The following is a 26352-nucleotide window of genomic DNA, read 5'->3' as shown; positions in this document are numbered from 1 at the left end:
GAGGCGGGGCCCCGGCGCGCCCCCTCGCCGCCGCACGGCCGCCTGCAGCGACGGCGCCCGCGCCCTCCCTCACCGCGCCCGCGCCTTTCTCCCGCGCCGGTGAGGCGGCGCGTCCCGGAGCCCCTCGGCCGACCCTCCGGCGGGCCAGCTGAGCCGCGGCCGCGCCCGACGCAAGGCGCCTCTGCCGGGAGAGTTTCCTCGGGCCCTCCCGGCGCCGGGTCCCGCGGGCGGCCCTGGCGCCTCGCTGGGTCGCGCAGCGCCTTTGGGCAGCCCCTGAGCGCCCGGGGCGGACCTGGTCCTCGCCAGCCCGGGGCGGGGGTCTGGGTACGGCCGTCCTGGCCAGTACCTGAGGCCCTGGGACTGTGCGGTGAAGCCTCCGGTCGCCGAAGAGGCGACGGCAGGGGGCCGAAGCCGGTACCGCCGGGAGCAGCGACAGAGAGCGAGCGAGCGAGCGCCAGCCGCTCTTTCGGGACGTACGAGCTGCCGAGAAACCCCGGAGGGGCAGCGAGACCCCCGCGGGAGAAATAAATGATGGTATGGCTTCGCTGGGGTGCCACCTCTTCCAGCGGGGCTCTGAATACAGGAGGTGGTTTTGAACACCTAGCTGGTTGCCCCACGGGAAAGAGATCGGGAAGCAGACGGTCTAGCACTGGGAATCTGGTCCGCCCTGCCAAACGGTGCTGCTGTCAGAGCGTAAATCAGTTTGGCAAAACTAAATCTAAGCTAACGTTTGGTAGTAGCAGCTAAAAAGGGCGTTATCATTTCATCAAAATTTCTCAGTTGTTGAGAAATACAAGGCTGAGACGAATACCTGCGCTACGATTTGTTACCAACATCACGGAAAGCATTAACTCCCGAACGAGCACCAGATCTGTGAAACGACTTGTTTGTGTTACATAAAGAAAAGAGGCACAATTCCAGAAAGCCACCAAGAGCAGGTTACTGTACACATGTCACAGAACAAATGCAATCTAATGCCTTAAAAAGGAACAAAGGAGATAATTTTGGAGCAGAACCATTTTGGAGCAAAACAATAATCTTCCCCAGTGCAGCTTCCCCCTTTTTTTTTTTCTTTTCCTTGACTGGTTAATGTGCTTCACGGGAAAGGGTAAAAAATATAATATGCAATTTTGTAGGAATTTATCCACAAGAAAATTTTATGTTTAAGTCTGCTTCTACTAGTTGTTTTGGTATGCCTTGAGGCATTTTTCCATTTATTAAAATACATGTTTTTATTTTAAAGTTAAGACTTCTTCTTACAACTCTTGAAGTACTTCTTGTAATTTTCTGAGTGGGAGTTAAATGCATATATATAAGGAGGGTCTGAATCCCATATTGCCTTCTCCCTACATTCTAAATACATGATTTGCACATTCTTCAAGTCCATTTCTTTGGATTAACGTGGCGTTCACCTTTCTGGTTTCCTCATGATCTAGAACCAAGAATCATTCAGCAAGAGCTCCATGTGTAGAAATGCGGCACAAGATGAATGTGTAGCAAACTCATCTCTAATAAAATCACCATTAATAAATTGTTCTGTGTAAAAGAGAGTGATGTCACTCTATATACACTGGAGGTACCATTTACATATTGGCAGAGGAAAAACATTTTTTGGACTGCCCTCAATCTACTGGTATGTGTGAGATACATAAGGATGGACAGATATGATACAACCTGGTAAAGTGCATTTCATTGCTAAACTATTTCAGTGCGAGGTTTAGACCAGTATTATTTGTAGAATTCTTTTAATGATGAAATAGTTGAACTGAGGAAACAGATGGTTCAGAAAGCACTCCCTAAGTACTGTGCATTGTTGCTATGCTGGCCATGAGAACAAAGTCTTAGAGCTGAGTCAAACTTCAAGTCTCTAGCAAGGCAGGCAGAAGCTGTGAAATTGGTCTCAGAGGGATGTAGAGTCAGCTGCTCTGCTCATTCTGAATCCTCTTGTGCCAAAACTTCCAGGCGCCCCAGCATTATTTTGCAAGGTTGAGGTTTCTGCCCAGGAGGTAGATTAAGAGAAAGAGTCTATGAATTAGGAGGAGGAACATAGGAGTCAAGCCAAAATAAGAAGAGTGATGGCATGTTTTGTGTGTGTTAGCATTACAGATGCCTGTCTTGTGCCAGCAGCAGCATGAATGTGTATAAGAGGCATAAGGAAGATGTGTTGCATCGTTTGCCCAGGGACAGCATTCTTGGATTCTCAAAACAAGCTGTCAACACTCTCATTGGTGAGTTTAAAGATGCAATTGTTTCTGCATCTTTGGAAAATGGGGGTTTGAACCAATATTGGGTGTGTAATTAAGTGCCATATTGGGGGAAATAGTGAGTCAAAGCAATAGACTGGTCAAGAAGGTAACTTCTGCCATCCGTTTCAGTGAATGTTCATCTTGGAGCTTTGACAAGTAAGAGAAAGCAGATTCATGTAGCTTTGTCCCAAGTAGCAGGATGAAGGAGAAATACTCTCATGCATGATGAAGAAGGAGCTCTAATTTAACTCAGAATTAAACATTTAATTTGACTGTTAATGGACTTTTTTTTCTTTTTTTTTTTTCTTTTTCTCACTTAAACTTAAGTGCAAATGTGCATTCCCAGATCATTCTCCAAACTTAACATACAAGGAAGAACAAATACCTTGCTTTTGGAGTCTTCAAGCAAAGTTTGTGTATGATGATTGAAGAAATTCAAAGGGCAATCATTCCATCCTCCAATAGTACTGCTGGCTTTGTCTGGGTATTAAGGTATATTATATACACTTAGATAAGCATTGTCCTATCTATATTGTCAGAATTGAGAAGGTGCTCTAGTGATGAAAAGCCAGAATGTATTAAGTTAGAATTTGAAGAATACCCATACAGCGCACTGTGTATAATTTCTCATATTACCCAGAGTGTATCTACTGATTTTAATCCTGCTTGAAAACTGGCCTTAATGACAATGGTCGGGGGCGGCTCAGTTTCTGCAGTTCAATTCTAGCTGCACTTACTTCAGAAAGCAAATTTAATGCAAAATCGAGCACAGGAAAATAAAGAAGTAGCAGGGAAGTTGCCAGCATCACGTGTAGTATACCAAAGAGATGCATTTGCCACTCAGGGATTGTGATAATGCATAATTGCTTTAAAGATTACTTTCTTTCTATGGTTTGATTTGGGAGTTGATGTATTTTCTAATATAAGCAGTCAAGAATAATAATATTGTCACCACAAAATTTCCCTGAAGAGTCCTCCTTTTTCTTTGTTTCACTGATCTTTGTGGATGAGTTTTTCAACGCGGCTGTAGGCACTACTAGGAGGGGACCACCAGAGAGCAGTACTTGATTCTGCTGTCCTGGCAGTGCTCTGGCTGTTCGCTCCTGTTAGTCACATGAGGTCAGATACCTGACCTGCTACATGACAGGAATTGTTCCACAGTCAGACCGCTCCACTGGCCATGCCACGAGCACATTAACTTTTCAAAATTAAGAAGAGATTCCACAAGAACGATTTATAGGATAAAAATAGATCAAAGACTACTTTGAACTTTCCGAACAGGCCTGTGGCCTTCATGATAGTGTTACTGTGCCAGCATAGTAAGGGAATTCATAACTCCACAGCCGGTTGTTCTATTTCTATCAGGGATCAAGGCTCAAAACAAAAAGTTAACACAGTTTTGGACAGTATCTTAGGACAGTAAGAGAGGCAACTGAAAACTAGACATTTGGGGGAAAGTAAAATACTGAAACTTTGTGAGACTCTTGCTCTAAGAAAAAGAAAGGGAGTTCAGGTGTGGCCTCTAGTCGTGCTCGGTGGTATGGCATTTTTTTTGCAGTTGTTAGGGATGCAGCAAAAGACCTGTGCTGCCTCTCTAAGAAACTGGCAAGCTGAGCGAGGGTACTACCAATTTTTGTTTCAGAACTTTCTCATTCAGTTCAACTTTATGAGAAAGAAGACACGATGGATTCCGCTTTACACGTGAAACCCCAGCAAAATAATTTTCAGTCTTGGAGATGCCTGGCATAAGCAGTGACTCTCTGCACTTCCCAGTCTTGTCCTGCTTCAATTCCCTGAGTTTACCTGGAAATAACAATGATTTTAATTTTAGATGCACACATAGTACTGGATGTTCCTTGCGAAAGGATCTCCAAGGAAAAGAAATTGCCATTATACGCATCTATAAGGCTTCGTGCCAGGGAACTTAATTTGCCAGCGTTTCTGTTGCCAGTTACCAAATCTCTTTTAGGCTGTCATGTTTCAGCAGCATAAAGGGGGACAGGCCAGGAATTTAGGATACGACCGCCCTTCCTTCAGGAACCTCTAGCACTCTGTCAGCCAACGGCGGCTGCCTGTCTGTGATTCCCGCCGGGCTGACGTCACGCCCTCCGTTACCGCCGAGGGCCACAGGCGGGGCGGGGGCGGCCGCCAGTCCCCCGGCCCAGCAGGTGGCGCCCAAGGCCCGGGCGCCCACTCCCGGAAAGGGCCGGGGCCAGGCGTGTGCGTCACTGCCGGGGGCAGGGATTCTTTCCCCGGAATAAAACCTCCCCAAACTAGTATTTATTATGTTTTATTGTTATTATTATTTTTAAACAGACGACAATATCTAGATCTTTAAATTCACCACAAAGACTTCAGCTAGATTCGGCTAGTCACCGAAACGCAGCAATCCGGAGAAACACTGCATAGGGAGGAAGTACATGCTGGGCACCCTCAGAGCGGGCCCTGCACTCACACTGCAAGGGAACCTGCATCTGTCTCCCATTTCCATTGTCGAAGCTCTAAACCAGACACTTGCTGCGCTGTTAAGGCAAAGCACCACCAGCGGAGCACGGCCGAGGACGAGTGTTCAGCAGCACCATGCTGATTCGGGCCATTCATGGCCTGTGGAAGCCTCATCCCATGTCTCCTTGAGATTTTACCCAAGCTAAAACAACAGAGGTTTTCTGTGATTTAGCTTGAGCAAGAAAACATGTTAAAACACAGAGGGGAAGAGAGAGTGCATGCCGTTCCAGAGGGTCTAAATGAGTTCTTTGAGGTGGAAACCATGGCCGTTTTATCAAGTACTGTATCTGAACAAAATTTGGTCTGTGCACATATTTTCAAGTCTAATAGAGCACATTCACAGCTTTTAAGTCCATATCCTTCCTACATTAATAGCAACCCTAATAAGAACTTTACTGCAGACATGAGAAAAGGGAAAGCCAGTGTTTAGTACAAGACAGTTACCTAGATGTCTTTTGTAGTCATTATTAGAACATGTTAGCCAATTAAGCAATATATGGGAATGAGAAGCAGTAGGGCAAGGAAGTTTTGAATGAGGAAAGACCTATTTTCAGATGAAATTTGAAAAGGAAACAATTGCGTAACATCGCAGCTGCTGCAGAAGAAGAACTTCTAACAACACAGCGGCAGGGTAGGGGAAAGAGAAGGCCTCAGTACCAAAGATGGGCAGATAAAAACGAGGACAAGTGAAACAAGGTGTAGGAGAGACCCTGGAACATTTGAGTTAGAAACCTATCAGAGGAACATTGTACAGTGCCATTGTACAGTGTTTTGGAAAAACTGTTGAACTTACAGATGAGCGCAGAATATATAAAAAATAGCTTAGGATCAAATCAGATAAACTAACCTGTCTCAAGGCAATATAAAATCCCCATATTGAAATTTGAGATCTAGATAGGAAAAATCTAGCATCAGGACTGTACTACTTGGTGATTAGGATGGTAACAGTGATGGCAACATGCTGATGGAAATTTGGCTGAGAGGAGCAGGAAACAATCAGTGATTCCTCCTACCACCATGTAGATTGAGTAAATGACACCTTAGGCTATGATGCCATTGCTAAGTTTTGCTAAGTTTGTCTACTGCTATGTGGAGCCCAAAATGCATTTGTGTTTCACATTTTTGCAGGAACCTTAAAACCAAAAAATTCTGTAACAGAAGGATTTTTTTTTTTTTAATATTATATAACCACCCCACCCCTGCCCCTCAAATCCTCATTAAAAAGAAACTAAAATCAACTCTCAAAAGGATAAAATGTTTCCACGTGGCATGAATGTTATTAAAGATGCCCTATTGGACCAGAAGAAAGCTAGCAGGGCTGAACAGCAGACTAAAGGAGGCTGTTCATAAAGACTTAATTTCAAAAATTGAAGTAATCTCCAAATGATGAAAATAGAAAAGATCATAAACTCAGGTCAATTAGATCTCAAAGTACAATAGGGCAGGTCAAAATAAAAGACATTGAGGAAAGAAGGTGCAACAAACCCCTTTCCAATCAATACACTAGGAGCAGGAAGGCTGATAGATTTTGCAGTGTCAATGAATGATCAAGAGCATGCAGAGCATTAGATTAGGTTTTTTTTCATCTACATTTTTTTGTGACGATCAGGGAGATTTCTACATTAAACTCATGTTTTTTAAGGGATGTACTGAAGAAAATCTCTCTCAATCTGAAATGCCTGTAGTCCTAGAAAGAGCTGTAGAACAGATAAAAAAAAAAAAGAGAAATAAAAAATTGCCAAAACCAGATAAGTTTTAAATAAAGAATTCTAAAGGAATTTGAACACGAATTTCATTCTTTACTGACTGCAGTTGCAACCTGTTTTTTGAAACAGCTTCAGTATCAGAAGCACAGAAATGGCAAATGTGATACCAATTTTTAGGCAGTTTAGGAGAAAACTGGAAAGCTAGAGTCACATATATCTGAGATCCATATTAGGAAACAATAATAAAATGGTTATTATACACACAGAAGAATACGTCTCAGTGAAAAAAATCAGTGTATCTTTTGCCTCACAAAACTGTTTGTGTTTTCTGAAGAAGTCATTGAGCATGAGTCCAATACAGTCTTGGATTTCCAAAAAGCATCTATCAAGCTTCCTCACCAAAAACTTTTAAAGAAATCAAGCAGGCAAGGGACAAGGGGAGAGATCAGGTCTTCCCATGGATAAATATCTATTTAAATATGAAACTAAGGTAGAAATAGTTGGTTGTTTTTCTTAATGGAAGAAAAGCAGTAGTGGTGTCCACCAGGGATCTGTGCTGAGGCATCTGTCATCTGCCAGATTATAAATTGCATAGAAGAGTTGAACAGTGAGGTGGCAAAGTTTTCTGATAATACTGAATTGATAAGGGTAGTTTGTGGGGGGAAGACCCACAAGGCAAGGGATTTAGAAAGACTTCATGATACTGAACAACTTGTGATAATATCTTGTGTAAAATTTAATGTAGATAAAATTTAAGTGGCACCCATTAGGAGAAACAAATCGTATGTTATTATGGACTCTGCAGTAACTGTTAATACTGTGGAAGCAGATCATAGTTTATAATAGATGGGTCTTTGAAGATTAATGCACAAAGCAGAATCAAGACCTCTATTACCGACAGGATGTTTGGAAATTCTCAGAAAATGATTAGAGAATAAAAGACAAAACACCATGGCGTTTTGTCCTTGTGTGTGATATCAGATCTTGAAGAGGCACAGAGGATGCTGGCAAACACGTTCAGTGGTAGTGAGTAGTTTCTGTGTGAGAATGGTTAAATAGATCAGAATGCCTTTATCTGGACAAGGAAGGGAATATACCAGAGGCCTTTCATGCAGTCCGTACAGAGAAGCATTTCTGGCTTGGGACACCCAGGGGCTGCTGACAGCTGAGGGCTGCAACAGGGTGCTGGGGAGCTTTCCGGTATGTATCTGGCAGTGACCCACTGGGCAATGTGAGCCTAGATGGATGTTGGTGTGAACTGGGGCAAACATCCTAATTTATTGACAGGTTAATAATGGAGGGGTTTAGAAATAGGTTCAGTATCCAATCTGGTCCAAAGTGGAGCTGGTAGGACTTATAAATAAAGCAACACATGTACAAATCCAGAGAGACATGGAATTATGTTTCAATCAAAACTGATAAAATATTAATACCATTATATTTTTTAATGATGGTTTATTAATATGATGTTAAAGTGACAGAATGTTCCATGGTGTACCATGAAACTGTCTCCAGTGGGAACTGCACTATGCAAAAAAATGTAAATAGGCAAAATGGCAGGCAAGGCAAGTGGTCTTGCTTTTGATCATTATGTTGATTTTCCTATACTATTCACAGCTCTCAGAGGGAGAGGAAGGGATTGAGAGTGCTACAGGTTTTCATTTTGGTTTGACACTGTCCCTTTAAAATTTCATGTTCACACAAAAGAACATGTCAAAGTGACAACTAAAAGCTGACATTTAAAAAAGTGACATCTCTCTAATGTCACTTTTGTTACTGGTTTTGATTTCCCATTGCCCTATAGGGTAATTGCAAACAATACTGAAAACAATTCAAGTGAACTTGGTTATCTTTCAAGGGTGCTACTGAATCACTTTCCTATATGATGTTGCTTTATTTACTAAAAAATAAGTCTAAGCTTGCTGCAGACTTTTTTTCCCCTTCCCCTCCTTTCCCACCAGTGACTATAAAAATTGCTAGCTAGAAATTATTCTTGTTTAAATCTGACAAAATAGGTGCCCAATCGCTCTGTGCTGAGTTCTGTCTGAAACTGGCCACCTGCATGGAGCAGGCTGCTTTGCGGTGGCCCCATAGCTTGAGCAGAGCTGAACAAGTCCCTGCTGTACCAGATTGCCCGAGCAAGCCATGTAGCCCCTCTGAGCTTCAGTTTCTAGCCTGTAAAATGAGAAACAGCCCCCTCGCTACTGAAATGAGAAGGCATATACTCCAGTGCTGTCTTCAACAGAAAGGTTTTGAGGAGTTTCAGCAAGGAAATTTTGTACATGAGGACTGGAAAGGGATTTAAAACATAATTAATAGTAGAGAAGAGAACAGTAGAAGGGCATTCAAAAAAACATATCAAAACTGGAATTCTCTATTATTAAAAAAACCCTACTTTTGCAAGTATTTTCGGTTCATCCTCCATCTTCTTCATTGCCTTCCTAATGTTCATTCATAAAGAGGCAATATATTCTACTTTTTCAGGATGTATAGAAGTAATGTAATTTACTTAGCATTTTCTAGCAGTGTGTTTGTAGGTGGGAAACCTCTGTAAACTGTACACCTCTTGCATTCCTATTTCATTCCATCCATCTCTTTCTTCTAAAACCTGATTCTCCTTTATTGAGAACCAGCTCCTGTGAACAGAAATTTATTGTGGGTTCAGCTGGCTGAGAACATATGCCTACATGTAGTCTTTTTGAGAGCTATGACAAATTCCTTTCCAGAGCAATCTCAGGGCAGGCTCTAAGCCCTGATAATCTAATCGTGTCTGTTGGTGGCAGAAGGCCATGTTCAACCCACAGTTCAGAAGTAGACAGCAGGCAAATACAAGATTCTCACTATGTTAGACTTTCATAGTTAGCCTTATCTAATACTGATATCATAGAAATTGCTCAAAAAGGAATTCTTGGATCAGAGTTAAACTCTGAAGAGTTACCAGCTAGATGGACATTTTTCCTAACTTGACACTAAAACCACTAAAGACACAAGGCTAAGAAACCATGACCCTACCACTATACTTTGAGTTTTACTGTCATTGGATTTGTCTAACACAAGGTTGGTCCATGGGGAGTCATACAGTCCACTTCCAATTTATGTGGGATTTGCAGTATTTCTAAAAATCAGAAAGTAAATATGAAGAAGCCTTAAAAGCTTTCACGTTTATACAATGTGTCCATTCAGCTGATGCCCAAAATAGATCCTAAGTATGTAAGTATGCCTGTCCCCTCGGTTGTTTTTTGTTTGGTTTTTTTTTTTTTTCTTTTTTTTCGTAAGTTTTTGCAGCACACAGCTGACAATTGCTGCGTCTGAGCTGCTCCTTGCTGCTGCTGGGCAGTCTTGTGGACCAAATCATCATGCTAACAGCAGATGGGAAGTTTGGGGCCAGGGGCAGAGTGTTGCTGCACGTGCTTTTGACAGATCACATTAACAGGTTTTCCTTAACATTTTGTATGTTAGAGAGAAAATTCCTGTCAAGAAAGCAGGCCCTTGTGTGATTAGAAAAGGGTTCTTCCACCTTTGACAGGCTATCAAGCTATCGACAACACTTTAAATGGCTTTTAATAGAAGTTTTCTATCTCTCCTTGTCATGTCTTCTGAAAGTTGTCTTTGTTATCTGCTCTGCTGTTTGCTTGACCAAAAATTTTTTCTGATCAAACTAGTGGGAATGATTATCTCAAGACTTCATGTCTTATGGTTTTGCAGGACAGGTAGTGAATCACAGGTGATTCACTACCTGTCCTGGACCAAATTCCTGATGTTGGCTGCAGAGACCAACACTTTCAGCTCTGAGTCAAAGAGAAAAAAGAAAGTGTAGTTTATTGGAAAGTCTTTTTGTATGTGCTTCTGAAACAAGCAGTGTCAGGTACTGTTCTGCTGCCTCACACTACCCATCAAGAATTTTTTTGATACAATTTGCTTTCAGTCAAGATGACAGAAGCAAAAACTTCTTTCCTTATTTACAAGCAGAAAACACTTAATTTGTTAAAGAGCAAGTTTATGCCACCTTCCGTAGTGGTTTTTTTTTAAGATGATAAACTGTAGTTGAGAGATGAATTTCAAACAACTAACTGAAGCATATGTTTTGGCATGTGTAGAGAACACCGTGACACCACAGTTAGAAGTGCAAAGCATTGCAAAAAGCAAATAAGGATGCATAGAGCAGATGTGAAAGAAACTCACAACAGAAAAGAACTCAGCCCAACCTTCAGTAGCACAAACGGCAGTAGGGGCTTCCTTAGCTGCCCCGGCAGTCCTCGTATATTCAGCATGCAAACAAGAGGAAAGAGGATTCACTTTGCTCCTGGTATGGGAGTCACGTACTCCCTACAGGTAGGCAAGCTATTCGAGTACAGCCTCAGAACATTACCATACAGGTAATCTAATTTCCACTGTAACTGATTGCACAAACCACTTTTGTAGAGATGTATTTTGGAATTTCTCTCTAGACTACCATAGTATTAACTCTGTACCTTGCCTGGCCTGCCAGGTAGCTTTGCTAAGCACCTGGATGGAAAACAAGCATCTACTCCACTTTTTAAATGGCAGATTTCTGTAAAGAGTCAACATCGCAAATGCAATTGATACCTGATTCAACAAGCTCCATCCTCTGGTTACAACAACAGCACTGTAATTCCTCAGCAGGAAGCCCACAGCAGCCAGTCTCACAGTTCAGAAGATACCCTGACTAATGCCAGGTTCATGCCACAAAACAGGACCTCAGTGAAATTCTTAAAAGCTCCTGCTACTTTCTCTGCTAAATTAGTCAGGTGCTGATGATTATTCACCTGCCAGACTCCTCTCCCACCCTTTCCTTGAAAGGACTCTGACTCTGCATTGTCTAATAGAAGCCAGCTGGAATGGGATACATGTTTGATATAGCTCTGAACTAAGGAGTAGAATTCTGAGATCATGGTGAAGAGTATCAGGTCAAGCCCTCTTCTTCTCCCTCATAATTTTGGATGCTAATAAACTCTTCTTTAGATGGATTTTTTTAAATCTCTATTTCTACATTTATGTGATACAGAATCTTAAACATGATTAGAAAAAAAAAGCATTATCCTCTGTCCCATCTGATTCTTTGCCAGTCATGAAGTCTTGCATTTTCTTCACATTTAAGGAACGTATACTACATTGCTCTTTTGCATAAGACTGTCAGTGAAAGATCTGGAATATTATATTGGCTCAGCATTTACACTGAATTCGCACTGGCAGTCCCTGTTAGAGTCAGGATCCCATAGTGCCGAGTAATGAATAAACAAAGGATGTTCCTGCCCAAATATTTGTTGAAAAGGGATGCAGCACATGGCAGCTGGCTGCAGCACAGTTGGTGGATGGAATAAGTGGGAGAAGGGCATTGTGGTATGAGGAACATACGATTAGGATTTGAAATACAGACAAAATCATTCTATATAGTTAACAGACAGACAGCACTCACTTCTGGTGTTAGTATCAGAACTGTTGTGCTGTGAACTCCTGTAATAATTTACTTTGCAGGATTTGGGGAATTAAGAGCTACTTTTGCTAGCTGCTTCTGATTTCCTGCTCCTGCATTTTCTTCAGAAAAAAACCCCATGTTTTTAAAGGTAAAATCTGCCTGCAATGCCAGCTATGATTAACCATGAGCGTGGCCTGAAAAACATTTTGGATTTCCTTCATGTGACCAGTTCTGCGGTTACCATGTAATCACACTGACTCCAAGAGCAGAGCTGCAAGGTAAAGGCTATTTTATTAAATCAAAATTTCTGGTTTATAAAGGAAGCAAATGGAAACAGCATTAACTACATTTTTGTATGTTTTACCTTTCCTGAGGTTATAAAAGTTTGGATCAAACTAATGGATATAAGCAAGTAGATTACCGTTTTTGGCACTTTCTGGTGTTTCCAGATACCTGTAAAGAGTGAAGCTTCAGTTCAGGATCTGCAGCCATGACAAAAATATAGAAGCCTTGTGGATACCAAACCAAATGCTAGAATTTTATTGTCTATTACTAGCATGTCCAAGTTTACTTTGCATTTTAATTGCAGCACAAACAAGGGCCCTAACACTAGTGGTTGTTATAACCAGTGGTTGTTATGACCAGCATTAAAATGGGAATAATAGAATTGTAAAGTATTACGCAAAAATGCAGCTTCAATTAGTGAGATGTTTGTGTTAAGAGGTCCAACTGAAGAGGTTTGCTCATAGCTAGGGGCACTGGAGCTTGCACATTTGACAGCACATATTTGGCCTCCCTCCTCCTGATTCTGGCGGATGCGGTGCTAATACTGTTCATATCTTTCTGAAGTTGGGTATTTGATAAATGTGTCAGATTCCCATCCAGGTTGGTTTTGTTGTGGATGGTTTTGGTAGCTGGTTTTTTTTTTCCTCTGGTGCTTACTAAATGAATGCACTGAGAACGCAAGAAGCAGAATGCTGACTAAAAAGCTGGTTGGCAACTCAGCTGGCCTCTTTCTCTTACCAAGGATCTTCTGCAGACATAAAATAACTGGCCTAATTTACAGACTGATTATTCCTTGGATACCAATTGCATGGTGGCTGCAGGTGGTTCATAAGCTTATTTCTCTTCATGGTTTTTTAAGAAGAATGAACTTAATTTAAAAGAATGTTTGCCTGTTGGCTCTTCCTGCTGTTAGCAGCCTTTGGGGATGCTGCCTGGTTGCTGCTCATGTGCTGAGTCCTGATGGTCACATATGTTTCTAGGGCCCACTGAGGTCAGCAGGAAACCACAGATGGTGTCATTCCCGGAGCTTTGGCTGCACCATCCCAGAAGCTTGTGCTGTTGAGGTGACCCTTATTTTATTCCCATGTGGCACCATCTGGCTGCTCTTGACATTGAATTGAACAGTTGGAAATTTTTGCTTTTGTCTACTTCTAAACCATCCAAAAATAATGTACAGCATTTCCTTTTACTACTGGAAAATAGAAAGAGCATATCTGTGCAAAATAAATTATTATGAAGTGTGATGCTTGTGATCTCCAAAACTAAATACTTGAAATACTCCTTTTGTGTAATAGCACTGCCAACTGCTTAGCCCTTTAAAGGAAATACTCATTAAATTCTCTTACTGCAGAATCAAATAATTTATAAGTGTTTCTTAAAACTAATAAAAAAAAAAAAGACACGCCCACCCCCAATTAATTTTTCTGGAAGGGAAGTCTGATTTGAAACTCTTAGTTGCTTGGCATAGATTGCTGGACTAAGCTGGACTCTGTGAGTTATGAATTAGGGCTTTGCGTCCTGGTGTGCAGTTGCACTGATGTTATTTTACACTGCTGAGAGAGAATACTGTGGGAAAAATCACTCTTATGTCCATCTTTCACTAATGGAATTTAGACCCATGGGCTGAACTGGAGGTAGGGAAAAATCATTTGCTTCTGTGAAGCTGTGTCCTTTGGTGTGAGGTGTCAGTCATAACGGACAGTTCTTCGTCTCATAGAATCCATTTATTTTCAAGCTGAGACAGGCAATTCATGTACAATTACAAAATGAAAAGAGGAAAGGCCTGTACTATTGCACTTTGTTAGAGACACGGAAGGTTTCATCTTTATGGGGGCAGGTGTGCTGAGCTGGCAGACTGGATCTATGTTGCCACATTTTCATCAGTGCTCTGAAGAAAATAATTTCATGGCTTATATACAGTACCTCCTGATGGTCTGGTGGTCACTAATAGAGGAGGATTTTTTATTTGCTTTTTCCCCCATTTCACCTCCTTTTCTTGCTAGAACACAGCTTTATTGGTTATTTATATTTGGAACTGCTCCTCTTGCGTCTAGCTTTTCAAGGTGCACTGAATACAAGTTGTTTAGTGCAGTGGAGTACTCTACAGGCAACCAAGATAAATCTGAGGAGGAGGAGAAATTCAGTGTAACACTGCCAACAACAACTTGTTTCCATATCCATGTCTGAGTATTGGAAATGTGCACTTGTAAGAGGTTATAAAAACCCTGAATGAATTTGAATCAATAATTGTAAGAGCTGGTCCAGTGAAAATGAGTAAGTTTAGAACTGCTGCAAATCCACACACTGCTCTCCAGCTCAGATGATGCCTCTGCTAGGTGCTCACTAGCAGAGTGGGCAAGGTTTATGGCAGTTGCAGTTCCAAGAGGTGGGAGTTTGGGCATTACATGGGGCATTTCTATGGCCTGAAAATCCTCTGCTGGAAACACTACAGCTAAGGAAATGTTTTACTATACTTTTTGTATGCCATACAAAAGCTTTTATCTGGGCACCAGTGTTTCAGGGGTTGGGCAGAGGGCTTTGGGAAGCTGGATGCCTTGCTCCCCAGATGCCACAGGAGGCCTCTTTGTTCCACTGCTCGGTCACAGGGAAGGGCTGAGAGCTTTGAGTCCAATTCTATACCAGCTTTCAAGTAAAAGTCAAGTTTTGCTCTCCAGAGGAAATTTTACACGAAAAGGGAATAGAAACAGCTGTCTCAAGCAGCTGCACCCTGCATTTGGTATACCATGACATCTCTAGTGGGAAAATCTTTGGGAAAGGTGAGTTTGTACTAGCACAGTTGAAGAGACAGAAACTCTTGTGTCTGCAGGACTTTTGTAACTTGTATAAAACAGTCTGCAGTGGTACTCGAGGGTGTATGGTACACAACTGTAGCCAGGCCTGTTCTATAGTGTTCCAGTCCCTGCGCCAGCAGTCAGCCTGTCCTCTCTTGGAGGAGAGCGTAAGAACCATCCTTGGGAGGAAACCGAATTCCTGAGCCCCCCTGCCCTGGGGAGATGGTGTGTGATGCATTCCAGTGCCCAGCGCTACATCTAAGACAGCAATTTCAAAGCACTCTCCATTCTTTTACCAAGTCCTCTTTTTTTTTTCCCCCCACAGTGCATCAGCTGAGGGCCAAAATGCCACTTATCAGTTATTATGCTTTTAGAATTTAATTAAGTTGTAGAAAGTCTTCCGATTGTTAAGGTGTAGTTTTGATTGCTCTGTTTTATTTGTTTCTTCAGGCCAGCTAGTGGGATGTTCTGGCAAGGCTCACACTCGCAGATCTGGGCCTGAATCACTGCTGTCCTGTATGGTATGTAAGTGCCAGTATGTGTATAGACCCAGTGTGACTCAATGTTTTTTCAGTGGTATATCTGCTTTGAATAGATAAAAGTTATTTGGAAAGGAGAAAAGCAATTAGGTCTAACACTTCTGATGTAAAGAGCACTAACATTTAACCACCAAAGTCACAAACATATAGAAATATACAGTCACCAGATTACGCGTCTTGAAATAGCAAAACAACAATGCCAAAGAAGAATTTTATCATTAGATATTGGCAGAAAGCAGAAGGCTGCAATTATTTTAGGAAGGGTTTAGCACTTACATGCCAAGCTCTGAGTACTAGGTCTGATGTGGATGGTATCTAGGAGTAGGTTTCAAATCACCAACAATTTGGAAACAGAAACCTGAGATGAGTCCATAGCTCTCATTCTTTTCTTTTTTTTCCCCACTCATGTCTTGATCATTCTAAGCTTAGAATTTGTCTCCCTTGAATGCTTTTTTAAATAATAGTGTGGTTTTTTCCTCCTCTATACTCCCTGCTGTGACTCATTTAAATAGTTTATTTTTAAGGTGGTGGATTTCACACTTTTTCTGTTATAATGAGAAATACAATGTTCTAATAAGTCAACTGAAAGAGAGTTCTTCCTTGGCATTTCATGGGCTGACACAAGTGTCTTCCCAAAGCATACTTATTTTGATTTTGAGACAGGGATATTCTGCATCACCTTCTGTTGGTAAACATAACAACACCTTTATTTATAAATAAATACAGTTCTTACAGTAAGCACAACAAGGACTTTAGCTGCACAATGACAGTGAAAAAATATATTTAGGTCTGTCCCATAGTGTTCAGATACTCTGAGAGTTTGTGTCCTCATTTAATCTAGTAAGATGACAATAGTTACTATCTTGATGTACGAGTCAGACTTTAACTAGCAGACGACTTAGAAGGGCAACCTCTGGTACCTGTGGGTTCTATGTAGATGCATAGAAAAGTTTCCTTCTCCAGGAAACTTGGGTTTTGATGCCACATTCCCTGTTCAGGTAAACCTCTTACTGATTTCCAGTGCTGGAGACCTTGTCCTAGAGACTGGAAATGGGAGCATATTTTTTCTTTAACCTGAGTCCAGCTTCTTCATAGCTTTTAAATTTCTTTCTTCAAGTGGCAAGAAAAAATTTACACATCTGTAATTATGCAGGGCCATTCATTTGCATGTTGTTAAGTTTGTGGTTTACATTTGTATAAAATTTTATATTTTAGCAGACAGGCACTGTCACTAAATCCATTGTAGTGCTATTGTTCAGAAATACACCAATCCATTAATCTCCATGTTATCTTATATTATTGCAGAATTAAAAAAAAATCTGAGCATTGATACAAGTCTAGGAAATAATTATGTATGTATCAAATATTTATTGTTTGCTCATAAAAAAGGGAATGCCACAATGATAAGATAGATACACTTTACAATGTAACAAAAATTATATGTAAAATTTTATAGCACTAATCAAGAACAGGAAAGTATTGAGTTCCACAACACCTTTAAATTTTAAACAGACACACATTGCAAAATCCCTTGAGCAAAACTTAAATAATACATTATAAAGATATAAATTTCATTCTGCTTCTCCCCAAAAAGGGAAGGCTGTGTGTTGAGAAGACCAACCTGTGTTGAAAACAGACTCCAACAAGGATGCTTACAGAAAACAAACCAACCAAACGAAAACCCATTTATGATTCAGCTATAGACTTGTCTTTATTGTACTTATAAAATATACATAGCCTTTTATTGAATTGCCTGCTGTCGAAATCTGCAAGAATTTTATTGCTTTTTACTGTCCTGGAGAGGAATAAAGCAGCAGCCTCTGTGTAATTTTGTAAGAAGCAAGGACAGTAAATCTAATTTTGCTGGATATGGGATCGATGATAAAAAATCATGCAGTGACCAAAATTTAGAAGTTTTGGAATACACAGTATCTGTATGCTTCTCCTCATATGTATTTTCAACACATTTTTTTTAATATTTATATGTGAACACATTTCACATTACAGTGCACTGTATGAGCTATTTTAAGGTTTGTATTTATATATTTTCCACGATAAGTACATTAGCCTGTTCCAATATTAAATGGGGGTTTGTGTCTGTGCACTTTACAGCAGTATCGCCTTTCTTTCACTTTGAAATGGGATGTAGTTGACTCTGCAATATGATGGGAATAAGGGGGGCTTGGCCATTTAACAAAATCCTTTCCTTGCCTTTTGTTTCCTTTCCTCTGAACTGAAAGAGGGATCAAAGCATGACACCCCCAAACTGTCTCCAGAGAAGCCACTATCCTGGAACTTGAAAACTGGGATATAATTTTAAAGTAAAACGCGTAGCTTAGGAACTTTTTGACAAGATGTACAGTATGCTGCTGTTGGCTGTGTTTCTGACCTTGGGAACCCTCTGAGTCTTTCCTAAATTTCCCAGATATCCAAGGGAATACTGAACCAATATATGACTAGTTGCTTGTCACATCCTTTCAGGAGTGAAATAAAGCTCTGAAAAAATTATTTGACCTCCTATCTGCTAAATACTGATGTTCAGCAACATGGTCAGTTTAACAGTTCAAGGAAAAAGTAGGAAGAACTTGTTCTTTTCCATTGTAAGTTTTGTAGTTTTGCATGAGGAAAGGACATTCAGGAGCTGATACTATCAGCTATGGTCTATCTACTCTGATTCTGGAGGATCCCAAAGCACTTCACAGTTTAAAAGTCCAATGCAGATCAGACTTAAGTTCTTGCAACTTTGATCACTGGGAACTGAGGATGTACAGAATCAAATTGTTAAATTAATAACATTTCAGGACAGAGAGTCAAGAAGAAACAGAATCCCACTGAAAGTTTTGAATGCCAGGGGATATGAAATGAGAAAATTTGAAGGAGCAGTATAATGCACAGATGGCTGAGAAGAAAAAAAAAAATATCTTAGCACAGGACATGTGGGTAAGAGACTACCTGTTGCTGTTGCTACCGGAAAACTACAGTACCTCAGTCACGGTATAGTATGGAATGGCCTGGGAGCAAGATTTTCTTGTACCATAAGCTGAAAAGCCCTTTAGTCATAATAAGACCTGACTGTGAGTCACAAACTTGTTGCTATCTAGAGTGCTAGAAATCTTGACTCATCTTTTTATCCAAATTATATTTGTAAAGGCCATTAAAGTATGAATTTTGTAGAGGAAAAATACCATGCAGATCTTATGTGGCAGAAAGATGCTACTCTGTATGATAAGCAGAAGCCTTGCAAATCTGAAATGTTAGCAATCTGAAACATGAAAAAAAAAAAATCAGATCAATTTAACCAGGGAAACCAAAATTTTAAGGTACTACCAAGTTAGCACTTGTTTGGCATTTTGGAATCCAGCAGAGCTCCTGTCTTCCCAGGGGTCCAGTTAGAGCCATGGGGGGTGCATGGGGCCAGGGCACCAGGGCATTTCTCCCCAGCGGTGGTCCAAGGCACTCCCCTGGTGACTGGCAGGTGTGCTTTCTAACGGAGCAGAGGAATGAGAGTGCTAAGATGAAGCTGACAGGGAGCAGCTCTCTTTCAATTCATGGCAGAGCTATTGTCGTCCATGTATAGATTTCACGTTAAAAGGTTATGTGAAAAAATATGTGAACAGTTTTTAGTGGAGCGCTTGGAGTCTGGCACTCCCTCCCTCGGACTGAATTCTTGAAATGAATGCTGAAAGTTTGGCTCCAGGAAGGGTACGGAAAAGCTGAAAACTTGTTCAGTTTTTGTGATGGACTCCTACTGCCGTAGTCTTCTACCACGGGGAAGCTGAGGCAGCTCAGATGCTCACACAGAATGAGTCTACAAAGCCCTCTCATAAACAGTGGCTATTTTGAATGAGCTTCTTTGAAACCTATCCAGAAAGAGGTCCTAGAACAACTTGCCAGTCTTTTGAGTGTTGCCTTTGTGGAAATGAAATTACTGCTGACCTTCCCCAGGTGTGCAGCTGGCTGTGGCATTGCTGTGCTTATCAGGTTTCCCTGAGTGTGGCAGTGCAGCTTGATGAGCTGAGGATGCTCGTTATGTTCAATAGCCAGGCTCTTGCACATGCACTTCTACTAGCTCAAATAATTGAAGTTGAAAATCACTACACTGTTGCTTCTAGATTTGCATGTTTTCCTATTATATTAATATCAACTTTAGTCTCTTTTTGGAAGCAATTTTGCGTGGCTGCATGAATACCTGTAACTCTAGTTTTGTGTGTTGACTTGCCAAAGCAACTGGTGTAGTTTAGTGTGTTTTCAACTGGGTAAGAAATTTCAACCATGTGGCAGTGATTAGAATTCTGTGAAAAACCTTTAGTCATGCCCAGGAGGCTGTTGACACTTATTTTTTTGTTTACAGGGAGAAAAAAAATTGGTATTATTATGATGCTGGGCTCTCCCTTGTTAGTCCATGGAATAGATGAAATCTTCCTGGAAAGTTTTGGTCTGATTAATTGTCTTGCTTTAGTTTCTCTGACATTCTGAGAGGAGCGTTCTGAGGTTATATGCATTTATTCCTGTATAAGAAAGTTGAAGTGCTTTTGATCTCTGGAAAATTTTATAAGTATATATCCTCAGATTAGCTTCAATTTGCTTGCTGGGTTTTTTTTGGAAAAAAATGCTGTTTATTACTGTCATGTAAACTAGTTATTTTGTAAAACACAAACAAACTTAACAACTTTGGCAACAGTTAACTATGTTTTCATGTAAAAATAGTGAATTTCATCCTAGGGAGAAAACTGCAGAACGTTCCCAAGGGAAATAGTTGGTTTTCACTTGAGTAAATATAATAAATTCTCCCCAGGGTGAATTTAAGTATCCTTACAAAATTCTGTAAGAAGAAGTTAGTATCTGTATGGCAAAATCCATTAAAAAAAAAATCTATAAAGCAGAAAAAGATTTTAGCTCAGCTTTAATACAGCAATTGGGAGGAGCATGTATCTTTGTTGTCAAGATGGTATCTTTGGCAAATCTATCATTGCCCTGCCTGTTACTGATGTTGGACAGAACCCAAGTCTCGGGCAGGCAGCAGACCCAACTGGCGTGTGAGCCAGTGGGATGCCAAAGGGCACGCTGAGAAGCTGAGGGGAGATAGGCTCTCCTGTCCCACCCTGTTTCAGTAGCAAGTGAAAGGCAGCTGCACGTAAACTGTAAATGTGGCTGAAAGCGCTTTGAAATTCACTTCTTAATTGTGGTTGTTGTTACAGAGATTTTCTGAGGGGGAAAAGAAGAAAATTCTGTATCACATGTCTCAAAAAATGTGCCTTATTCTCAGACATTTCTTCTTTACAGAACGGGATTGCTTTCTGTCTGAATTTTTTGTTGTTTTTCTTTTTAACTGCACAGGCACTTACGAGAAGGTGCTTATCTGGGAGCACCATGGACAAAATGAATGTAAAAAACCTCTTTGGCATCACATGCCGTATCCCGGTGTTTTCAAGAAGCAGCTTGGTGCCAAATGCCTGCAAGTAAATATGTATTTAGGAATAAACTGATACCAGGCTCCTGCAAGAATAATTTGTTATCAGATGCTGGGTCTTTAAAGCTCTTAGATACTGGATACCTGTAAAAATTCAATTCATTCTTTCTTGTGAAACAAATCTAATTTTAAGTGTTTTATTGTCTAAATTCTGTCATGAGTCCAGGAATGAGACATAGAGCATTGTATTAATACTGATGCTGTCTCTTTTCTTTCAGCAACCTCGATGAAAAAGGAATTCTGAGCAACACAAACGGAACTTAAAAGTCTAGTCACTGGACGAAAAAAACCAATGTTAACCTTTCCTTAGATACATAGCCCTGAGAGTTACCAGTGTTCAAGGGGCTGAAACTTGTGGTGTGGCACTGGCAGTGAGGGTCAGAAAGGGTCAGTCCTGCAAAAATCACCTATATGAATGTATCCTTTGAAACTTCTGCTGGATTCTTAAAAGCACATCTCCGCAGAATTGCATAAACTGCAGAGTATGCTGGGAGCTGCTTATGCAGGGCCTGCTTTTTAAGTCTACCAGCTGTCTTCCTGGACCTTACGGGCTGTGCAAAAGCATCGGCTGAACACCCAAGCGCAAAGGTGAGCGGGTCTGACTCCTGCAACACTGCCAGACGTGGTGCTGGGGAAATGCATAAGCAGGTCACCCACAAGGCTAAACAGCTATCGAAGCCAAAGTGAGTGTTGCCAGCCATTCGGGCACTGGAATTGCAATTTTAATTTTTTTTTTTTTTTTCTTTTCCCTAGAATGTCAAATACTGCCCTTAAAACCAGTCTGTTTGGGGAGTGGTAGTGGTGTAATTTTTGCTTTTGTGAGACTTACACCTGGCCTACAATTATCCTGCACGTGGGGAGTTTTTCTAGACGTCTGGCTGAGTCCTAAGCAGGGTAGCATACAGACACTGCTAACCGCAGTAACTTCACTGATTAACTCAATAGATCACTCTTGCTGTGCTGGAATCAATGACAGTGGTTAAAGGTCTGTCCAATTGCTGTTTTTCCAGTAATGAGTTTATAACAAAGCTGCCACCAAATAGTTTAGTGCCATGTGTTTTCTTCTTTATTGATTTCAATAAAAAGGCTAATTTGGAGATATGCTGGATTGTCATTTCTGGGTGGAGGGTAGTTAATATAACTAATGGCATTGCTGCGGCACAATGGAAACATCAAACCTGCCTCACTCACAACAGACAGACTGAGTTTAGCAGACAAAGGAGGGTGTTCCAAATGCACATCCTAGGTCAGACGAGATGTGGCAGCTGCCAGGATGCACGCTGATTGAACTGCGTGTGAAAAGCACAGCCAAATCGGTCAGCATCTTGCTCATCCCTGGTTCTAAAAAACCTGTGCCTTTCTCCAGGCCTTGTTCGCACGCATGCTGCTGTGCTGTGTACGTGGCAAGGCTGCAGGCCCAATATCGTTCTGAAGCTCCGCATCAAGGGACTGGGACCTCCAGGCTGCTGCGGGGCGGCAGGAGTTGCTGCAGGCACGTGTATTAAACCTTTCTGGTGTGCCAGGGTTTCAGCCCCATTTAGAGCCGAAAGGCGGATGGTGCCTGGCCCTCTGCTGAGGCATTGCTGCAGCAGACGCGAGACCGGGGCTAGCTCTGCCGAGAGGGGACTCCTGCGCCCAGTGAGCGCTGTGACTGTCAAGGTGCTCTATGTGCAGGGCCTGGCTGTTGCCGGCCTTAACGTCTGGAACCGCTGCATCTTTCAGATCAAAATGGCTCTCCTCCATGCTGCTAGGCCAAGGCAGCAGTAGCTAGATAAAGCAGTCTCCCTGCAGAGAACAGCTTAATCCTCTGAGCCAGGAAATCGCAGAGGGCCCCTGAGTGCAGCTGGGTTGGTTCCTTCACCTTTGCATGCTGCTGGCATTCAAAGGGATTATTTCTTCCTGGGCTCACATTTCCTTGGGTTTAGATCCCAATCTGTTCACTGCATCCTCTCACGAGTGTTAAGATTATAAATTCCTATGCTTTTCAGACTGCCATGACCAATGCTTAGGAAAAGGCTGCCATAGCAGAAGTTGATGCAAGAATTGCCACAGTAGTTTAAGAACACAGAACTTGCCTAGAGTGAAAAAAAGTTTTAGCGTCAGACTTCGTGGTATGTGGCTCTGAGCCATTTGAGATTGTGTCCTTAGCTTTTTAAAGAATTCTGGCTTTGGAAATATTAGCCTAAGCGGTTCTGAGTAATATTTCGGGAAAGTATTATATTGGCTTTAGCTACTGTAAGTCCAGCATTAGTAACAAAACTCCAGTTAAATACCTGACGAAAACAAAGCTGTTCTCAAAAGATTGGATCTGTTTAAAAACAGCATCCACTTTGGCTATAATAAAGGTTCCCTTATTTCAAAAGACAAGGATTAAACAGAAATCTTTTCTTCTTTTTTTTTAAACAAACCGAACGAAACATAGTTTGACAAAGAAGAAAACATGTTTAGCTGTGATCGCTTCTAAATACTACGCTTCATTCAGTGCAACATAATGGGAGCATGCAGCTGCCTGCTAAGGACTCTGTGGTTTGCATTCTGGGTTTCTCAGTGTCGTGATGAAGGTGAATTAGTCCCAGTACCAGCTACTTGAGCAACAGTTGCTTACAGCCCCAGACCTCAGGCTCACTGCAACCGGGGGAGGGACTCCCCCCAATTTCCGCAGGGCTGGAACTAAGTCTGTGGTGACGAGGGCCGATCCTAATGTCCGCTCTAGACTGGGGGCAGAGAACGCACCCAGGAGAGCGGTTGGTGAATCACCACTCCACCACTCTGCCCCAGCTCCCTTACCCTCCCATCAGCCCTGCACCTTCAGCTCCCCACTCCCACTGCTCCCAGTCCCCTCTCTCTTAGGGAGGTGCCTCAGCCAGGACTACAACCAGATAGCTTCCCTCTTTTCCTAGCCGGGTGTGGAAGAAGCAGTTGTTATTCCTTTCCCCCCCACCAAGGAAGTGGAGCTCCCCAAGCCGACAGCCCTTCATAACCTCATTTATGTGGGGGTGGAATGGAGGGCAGGTCCCTGGCTGGCTGTCAGCCTCTGGGAGAAAAGCAGTAAGTGGAAAAACAGCAAAATAAAGGTGCTTTCTCCAGGCAGCACTGAAAATGCACTCTGAAATGTACCTTCCCCACTCTGATGTCAGGATAGAGGTCCCGTTTCCAGCCTTAGTGCAGTGTACCCTGAGCACCAGTAAGAGCTGTTTTTGAGGGATACTTACTGATTATCCAGCACTGTGATCTATGCTTTCCAAGAATGAGATGAGAACATGGAGCTGAGACAAAAATCTGGAGGGGGATGTGGCTTTCTTGTCCTGTATCTCCCGAACAGGAAAACTTTCACTGTGACTGAACACCTATAGGGGTATGGAGCTCAGCAACACAGGAAGCTCTTCATATCCAGATTTTAACAAGAGCTATATGTATATTGTTGATAAAGACCCATGTGGAAGATGTAGTGGGTAGCATGTGACTTAATATGGAGCGAGAAAGATATGATGTCTCTCCTGCCTCTTAATGCAGAGCTCCTGCACTTCCTCCGAGACTGGATCCAGGCTAATAACTTCTGAGATTATATGATACTGAAAGAGACTCTTGTACAGTGTGCCCAAGCCTTGTTTCCAACCAGAGTATATCCAGTTGCAGTAGTCTGTAGCTTTTGCTTGTATTTTCAGTTTGTCATGACCCTAAAATGGTATTATGGTGCATTTGCTGTATGTTTAGCTTTCATACGTTGTTTACTCGAGGAAGCAGTAACTGCTTGGAAACCAGTATGTGTGTGATGCATGCGTGTGCAAATCTCTGTACGTGACTGCACTCACGTGTATAAAGACAAGTAGCACATGGAGACCTGCTTTCTCATTTTACCATCACGTAAGTGGACACAAGCACACAGGTGCGTATCTCCAGCTTACATGGTCTGAGAGGAGAGTTCTTAAGTTTTCATCTTTGCTTATAAATGAAATCGGTCAAATCACTGTGGTTTAAGATAGAAAAACACAACAAAAGCTGCTCAGCTGAATGATTTTTGGCACAATATGAAGAAAAAAATAGATGCTGGCTTCTCTTTCAAATAAGTGCTGTGCTCTGCAGAGCAAAGATCAAGCCAAAGTTCACGTTATCAGCTCCCGTACCTCACCTGGGGCTCTGTTATTGATAGGTCTGTCATCCTCCCTAATATTGGAGGGGTAATAGCAGCCGATGATTAGGCCACTCTCAAGCTATTAACTACATTTCTTATCCCTTTTATAAGAGCTTCTTAGTCAGCTGGGAAACAAAGGCTGCCTTCAGCGAACAAGAGCCCAAATTGTGGGCCTGCATCCTGCAACCTGAAAGACACAACTGTTGCACTTAGAGGAGCCTCCGAAGGCAGCGAGGGGGTGGATGTCAAAGGTTACCCCATGGTGTTATCTGAAATGAGCGGGCTCTGACTGCCTCTCGTGCTGACAGAAGCTTGCAGAGAAATTACAGAAAATTGCCTGTTTTGTCAACATTTTCTCGGGAGGTTTAGAAAAAAAAAGGACTCTAGTTTCAGAGAGTTAAAGGGGCTCAGTCAGCCTAGAAGTGACTGACAAACACTCTATTATTCATCTATGTAAAAAAGTGATATTTTATATCATTTCTTTGAGTGATTGTTAAGTGACTGGATAGTGACATTGACATGAAAGATAATCCCAGTAATATTTCCAGTTCTTGTTTGAAGGCAGACTTGCACATTTGTCAGCGTTGACAATAGATATTCAAAAAGCAGTGGTGATGAAGAGCCAGCTCCCAGTACAAACCCAAAACACTGGGAGGGATCTGCACCCTGAGATCTTAGCACAGAGTGGATTGGAAATGGACTGTACTGTGGTGGAAAAAACAGGCACATAGTCTCCTTAGCCAATCATTTCACCATGGGTAAAACCACAGATGTTACCAACAGGACTCCTGTCACACTGCAGCTAGAAAAATAGCTTTTCCTGCATGGCTTTTGTTTTAACCATATAGCAGATTTTTTTCTATATAGGCTGTTACTGAGTTGGAAATGTTTTTGCAAGAATGAAGTAGCTAGTAAGCTTGAAAAAAAAAAGGCTTTGCTAAACATTTTTTGCGGATAGCAGATGGATGCGCTGTGAAAGAGTCCAGTCTAATCCTCATTGCTTTCTCACAAAATGCAAGTCTTGGTCACTCTTGGCTCAGACCTGTTGTAAGGAGACTGCCCTGGGTAGTTTAACTCTGGTGGTTCACTATTGGTATCACAGGGAAGAAAGGCGTGTTTAGCAGAGTAAAATTCTAGCTAGTCTCCCTTATCATAAGCCTGAAAAGTAGTCAAATTACAATTATAGCTGATCCCTGACATTCTACTGAAATGGCCCTGTCATGTCTTCCAGCATTTATTC

The 26352-nt window shown here is 41.7% G+C and overlaps 1 long non-coding RNA gene across 3 annotated transcripts; it reads left to right on the top strand.

Moving 5' to 3' along the window:
• Window positions 1-289: 289 nt before the first annotated feature.
• LOC126052487 (uncharacterized) lies at window positions 290-22080 on the top strand. 3 transcript variants are annotated; one of them, XR_007510051.1, is made up of 4 exons: window positions 290-534; window positions 2099-2228; window positions 15422-15492; window positions 21199-22080. It is a non-coding gene; the product is annotated as an uncharacterized LOC126052487 (long non-coding RNA). The 3 variants fall into 3 exon arrangements; XR_007510050.1 differs by having other exon boundaries at window positions 18312-22080; XR_007510049.1 differs by lacking the exons at window positions 15422-15492; window positions 21199-22080 and adding an exon at window positions 2574-3193.
• Window positions 22081-26352: the final 4272 nt, after the last annotated feature.

This window comes from Accipiter gentilis, chromosome 29 (genome assembly GCF_929443795.1).
Source record: "Accipiter gentilis chromosome 29, bAccGen1.1, whole genome shotgun sequence".
Taxonomy (NCBI): Eukaryota; Metazoa; Chordata; class Aves; order Accipitriformes; family Accipitridae; genus Astur; species Astur gentilis.
This window is presented reverse-complemented; position numbering and strand designations above follow the sequence as displayed.